At 35.6% G+C, this 6,000-nt stretch overlaps 1 protein-coding gene across 1 annotated transcript in view; it reads left to right on the top strand.

Moving 5' to 3' along the window:
- LOC306870624 (uncharacterized protein) overlaps positions 1-6,000 on the top strand; it is a 29,933-nt gene continuing 23,933 nt past the window's right edge. The window contains exon 1 of the mRNA XM_079418010.1: positions 1-364. The gene's annotated coding sequence lies outside the window, so the exon portion shown is untranslated. The remainder of the gene's footprint in view (positions 365-6,000) is intronic.

The raw sequence follows: 6,000 nt of genomic DNA, 5'->3' as shown, positions 1-6,000 counted from the left end.
TCCGCTGAGTTTTCCTGATCGCTTGTCACATGGTTTGTCATTACCGTGCCGAAGCACAGGCCCTTCCTTGGACTGCCATCTGAAATTCAAATGGACTTGTGGAGGAGGCACGACAGAACGGAGTCACGGGGGACCTTCCTTTACTCGGAAGCAGTAACACAGGAGGGAAAATAAACATAAGGAGGAGGAAACGGCTGCTATGAGCGCGCGACGTCTTCTGGTCATGGAATAAGTTTTTGGGACACTTCGCTTCTTGGGATCGCTTCTCTTTCAGCACATTAAATGGGAAAATAAATGAACGCCGGAGTTCTCCGTGAAATTGTAGCCCCTCTGGCAAACAGCTGCCACACCTTCAGTGTAACAGGTAAAGGTTTTCTCTTAACGCGCTTCATCATGTAAGAGCTAAAGTTTTTCCTCGCACCTGTTGCGCAAAGCTCGATATAGGAGGATTGAACATTTGGCCAATACGAAGATGCATCTTTTTTAAAAAACAGTATATAAAGTCTACTTTATTGCCATTTAAATTATCCCTTTTTTCGGGAATATGAGGGAGAAACAACAGTAACTGAGTCAGATCGATTACCTGGAGTTTAGTAGTGGTTTGTTATTGGTAGTTGAGCCTGTACTTGTACATTGACGGCAGAATTAACACCTTGTCAGATGGAGGTGTTGCAGTAAACAGTGTGTAGTTTTTCTGCGCTTGCATTGTTAAAAGGGTATTTCACCTTCAAGTTAAAATTCTGTCATATTCTCACCCTCATGCCAAACTGTAGGCTACATGATTTTTTCTTCTGTGGAACACAAATGGAAAAGGTTACTTAACATTTCCCATGCAATTCATGGTGACTTAAGTTGTAAAGCTTAAAAAAGGAAACAGAAGCATGATTAAAGCTGTCCATGAGATTTGTCTGCTGTATTTTAGGTCTTCTAAAGCCATGTGGTGATACTTTGTGTGAAGAACAGATTGATTGTTATTTACTGAAAACATTCCTGTTCAGTAAGCTATTAATGACTGTGACTGAATTATTAAATCATCAATATCGATTCTCTTTTGAGTCACCGTTTATTGTCATTGGATGATTTCTTCAGAATTTCTCTTTTAATGGTTCAAGGACGAAAGATGGTTTTGAAATAACATGAGGTAGCCTAGTGAATAGTTGCTTAAATCTCTCTTTCTGGTAATATCTATGCCTTGTTTTGGGAATATGAGTTGAACAAAATAAGTGATTCAGATGAGCTGAAGTTTGGTTTTCATTTGTATAATTTTAAATGTGGTTAAAGCCATTATTTTTACTGTGAACCGATGGTGGAAGAAACAGGCTTTTTTTTTTTTTTACCTTGTAGACAAATGTGTGTAGTTTGTAAAAGGTGTACTGTAGTTTTTTCTGCCCTTGGACAGTTTGGCTTGAAATAATGAAAAATTATTGAGCTTTAGTCATGCTATTTGCATGACTAAATAAAAGCCTAGTGTTTCCAGAAGAAAGCAGCTGTTAAGACGAGGAAGGAGGAGCCTAAAACAATTGATAATTTGATGCTTTTAGCAATTTTTTGGAAATATTTTTTTAGGAATGTCTTGTCAGGCAAATTAAGTGCTTCATCTGATAACATCTACTGACAATTAGCTGGTTTTTATCTAAATCATGATAACACATGATTTATATATTTTTATTTAACAAGGATGATCAAAAGTGACAGTACGTTTTCAACATTGATAATAAGAACATTTTCTTGCACCAAGAAAATTTGTTGAAGGATATTTATGAAGGAGCATGTGACCCTGAAAACTGCAGTAATGCATGCTGAAAATTGCCATCATTACAATAAATTACATTTTAAAATACATTAAGAGTTGTAATGATACTTCACAATATTACTGTTTGTACTGTATTTTTTGATCAAATAAATGCAGCCTTGATGAGACTTTCAAAAACATAAAAAATATTTTAAAAAACAGCATCACTTTTAACATTGAACTAGAAGCTCCTAAGCATGTTTTGTTATTTTTATATACGTTTCACTTCGTAAAGTCCATTCTAGACTTTGTCAGGTAGTCAGTCTCTATAGGCTCAGTAGGCTTGTGTTACTGTTTACAGTAGCTGTAAGGGGGATGAGCAGGTTTATGCAGTTTGTCTAGGTGTTTACAGTCAGAGCAAGGTCTGCTGAGTAAGGTGTGGTCTGAGATGCTCTACAAAGGGCCACTGGGCCTTGTGTCCTGTCAGGCTCCGGCATTTTTACCTTGATATTTACACTACTAGTGCATACACAGACTTGCCTTTATTGTACATCTGAGTGTGACGTTATGTAGTACAAAGCAGCACCCGTTTCCATGGTTCACTATTCAGAGTTTTAATCTCTCTATCTCTTTCCCTTTAGCCATTTCCCACTTTGTAAGCATGACTCTGTTTGAAGGGCAGCAAATTTAACAGTGATAAGAGTTAAAAATACATGTTGTGATACACCCAGGGCCTGTGTGTTAACACTTCTTCCATCTTGTGTGATCTTATGACTATGGATCTCTGATTGTGATTGCTACTGTTGCATAAACTTCATTCGTAGTCCATGATGCAACATTCACCGGTAAATGTCACTATAACACTGTTTGTAGCTTTAATACTCACTGTAATTGTAATCAGGTGTAACTTTATATTATGTTCCTATATTTAAAAAAAACACTCTTAGCAGCTTTCAGAAATCATTCTAATATGCTGATTTGGTGCTCAGAAGCATTTTCTATTATTATCAATGTTGAAAACAGTTGTGCTGTTTAATATTTTTGTAGAGACTGTTGTAATTTTTTCAGGATTCTTTAAAAAGTAAAAAAAAATACATATATTGAAATAGCTTTGTTTTTATTTTGTTTTGTAATAAAAGGTCTTTACTGACTTTTATAATCAATTTAAAGTATCCTTGCTGAATAAAAGTAATAATTTATAAATATAAAATAAATAAATAAATAAAATCAATCTATCAATCAGTCATACTAACTCCAAACTAGCGCTGTCGCGATTCGTCGCGACTAGTCGATTATTAAAAATCGTCGACTTCATTTTGCTCGTGTCGACTAACCGGCAAAATACCGGAAGTGGCGTATTTCACAGACGAAAATCCATAAAACTCATTATTAGACTATTTTCCAAGGCTGCATGATATATTAAACCCATTTAAAAATCATAATTAAGCATTGTGAATTCACAAACGCTATGATTTAATTAAATAATTATATGCGATGCAGTTCTAACACAGTATATGGTCTTTAATTATTTACATGCGTGTAGGTTAAGCACATGCGTCTCACAGCGGCTCCGTTCACAGTAGCTCCACAGAAACTGTTATCATTTACATGTGGAGCGTCTCATACTCCATCTGCATGTTATTGTGAGTTTGGGTTTATTATAACGTTCATCTGGGAATGCAATGCGGCCATTTCATCAGATTTGTAAGGTAAATCATTTATAAATCTACACAAACACAGGAGAATACATCGAGATTTCAAAATAAAAGCTCAACCCCTCACTCTGAGTTTACACGGTTTGATGTCCACATATTCATTTAATTACAGCGGCTATAGCATTTCTGTCTTAAAGAAATGGCCAAATATTAAAGATTAAGTGTACGTTTGAATTAAATGGTGCTTGGTCAATATTAAACAGTAATGTGTAAAAATAATCATCAGGTCGTCAGCGCCCCTGCAGGCCTTTGTTGTAATGCGTAATCTACATGAGCTCTATTGTTTATAATACATTATGTATTTTAACAGTTTTGTTCAATAAAACCATATAATTTCTTGCTTTTGATACTTTATTTGAACTAATTATTATTGCATCATTGCTATTACATATGTACTTTAAGTCATTTTAAAAGCTATTGTTCACTTAAATCCATTTTTATTACCACAAAAAAATAATTGTAATTATAGGGCCCTATGAAATCTGTTTTATTTCCAAATTCAGTTTTGTTAAATTTTATTAATCAAAATGTATTAATTAATTGAGTTTTACAGTTTTATCTGTACCAAATTCTGTTTTCCATTATTTTCTGGATTCCATTTTAATTGTTCCATTAAATTTTAATAATAAAAAGCATTTCCAATTAATTGATTTTATATATATATTAAAAGAAGTATTTTTTCAGAAATACTGCACATTTATATTTTTCACCTAAATAAATTCTGGTAAATAATATTTCTGGTAAATAGTCCTTTAAAAAGTGTTTTTTGATTATAATTGTATTATTATTAGACTAGAACACATGGATATGTTGTCATTCTCACACTATAATACTGAACTTTGATTTCAGTGATTTGGACTTCGAGATGGACACTTGCTTCTTGCACTCTATGTTGCACTTCACTTTTGCTGTAAAAAAGCATTTCATAGAAATTTAGATTTAATTTGGTTTAATAAAATATTTTTAAGTAAAATTGTAGTTTTTGCGGGAAATTAGTCGTTTAGATTAATCGATTAATCTGAAAAATTTGTCGTTAGATTAATCGAAATAAAAATAGTCGTTAGTGGCAGCCCTACTCCAAACCAACTTTAGTCTATGTATTAGCTATTTATTTATCAAACATGCCATATTATATATAATCTAAAAGAAGAAATGAATCCTTTGGATGAAGAGAATCCTTTGGATGACAAAATAACAACAAAAAAGTTATAAATTTATTTGCATTTTATTGAGTCAAATAAGTATGACCCCTTCGTAAAACATGACTTAGTTTTTTCAAAATCCTCAGGAGGGATTTTGTCCCACTCCTCTTTGCAGATCCTCTCCAAGTCATTAAGGTTTTGAGGCTGACGTTTGGCAACTCGAACCTTCACAGATTTTCTATGTGATTAAAGTCTGGAGACTGGCTAGGCCACTCCAGGACCTTAATGTGCTTCTTCTTGAGCCACTCCTTTGTTGCCTTGGTCGTGTGTTTTGGGTCATTGTCATGCTGAAATACCCATCCACGACCCATTTTCAATGCCCTGGCCCTGACGGTACATTACCCCGTCCATCGTCCCTTTTGATAGGCAGCATTCCTCCTCCTCCAAACACGACGAGTTGAGTTGATGCTAAAAAGCTCAATTTTGGTCTCATCTGACCACAACACTTTCACCCAGTTCTCCTCTGAATCTTTGGCAAACTTCAGGTGGGCCTGCACATGTGCTTTCTTGAGCAGGGGGACCTTGCGGGCGCTGCAGGATTTCAGTCCTTCACGACGTAGTGTGTCCCAGCTGCCTTGAGATCATTGACAAGATCCTCCCGTGTAGTTCTGAGCTGATTCCTCACCGTTCTCAGGATCATTGAGACTCCACAAGGTGAGATCTTGCATGGAGCCCCAGTCCGAGGGAGATTGACAGTTATTTTGTGTTTCTTCCATTTGCGAATAATCGCACCAACTGTTGTCACCTTCTCACCAAGCTGCTTGGCAATCTTGTCCCTGACATCCTTGGACAGCTCTTTGGTCTTGGCCATGGTGGAGAGTTTGAAATCTGATTGATTGATTGCTTTAAGAGAGTGCTCCTAATCTCAGCTCCTTACCTGTATAAAAGACACCTGGGAGCCAGAAATCTTGCTGATTGATAGGGGATCAAATACTTATTTGACTCATTAAAATGAAAATCAATTTCTAACTTTTTTAAATGCGTTTTTCTGGATTTTTTGTTATTCTGTCTCTCACTGTTCAAATAAACCTACCATTACAATTATAGACTGGTCATTTCTTTGTCAGTGGGCAAACGTACACAATCAGCAGGGGATCAAATAAAACAATTTTCCCCACTGTATATACAGTCAGGTCCATAACTATTGGGACATCGACACAATTCTAACATTTTTGGCTCTATACACCACCACAATGGATTTCAAATGAAACGAACAAGATGTGCTTTAACTGCAGACTGTCAGCTTTAATTTGAGGGTATTTCCAAATCAGGTGAACTGTGTAGGAATTACAACAGTTTGCATATGTGCCTCCCACTTGTTAAGGGACCAAAAGTAATGGGACAATTGGCT

This window comes from Barbus barbus (genome assembly GCF_936440315.1).
Source record: "Barbus barbus genome assembly, chromosome: 1".
Classification (NCBI taxonomy): domain Eukaryota; kingdom Metazoa; phylum Chordata; class Actinopteri; order Cypriniformes; family Cyprinidae; genus Barbus; species Barbus barbus.
The sequence above is the reverse complement of the archived record's forward strand: the minus strand, read 5'-3'. Positions and strand labels throughout refer to the sequence as shown.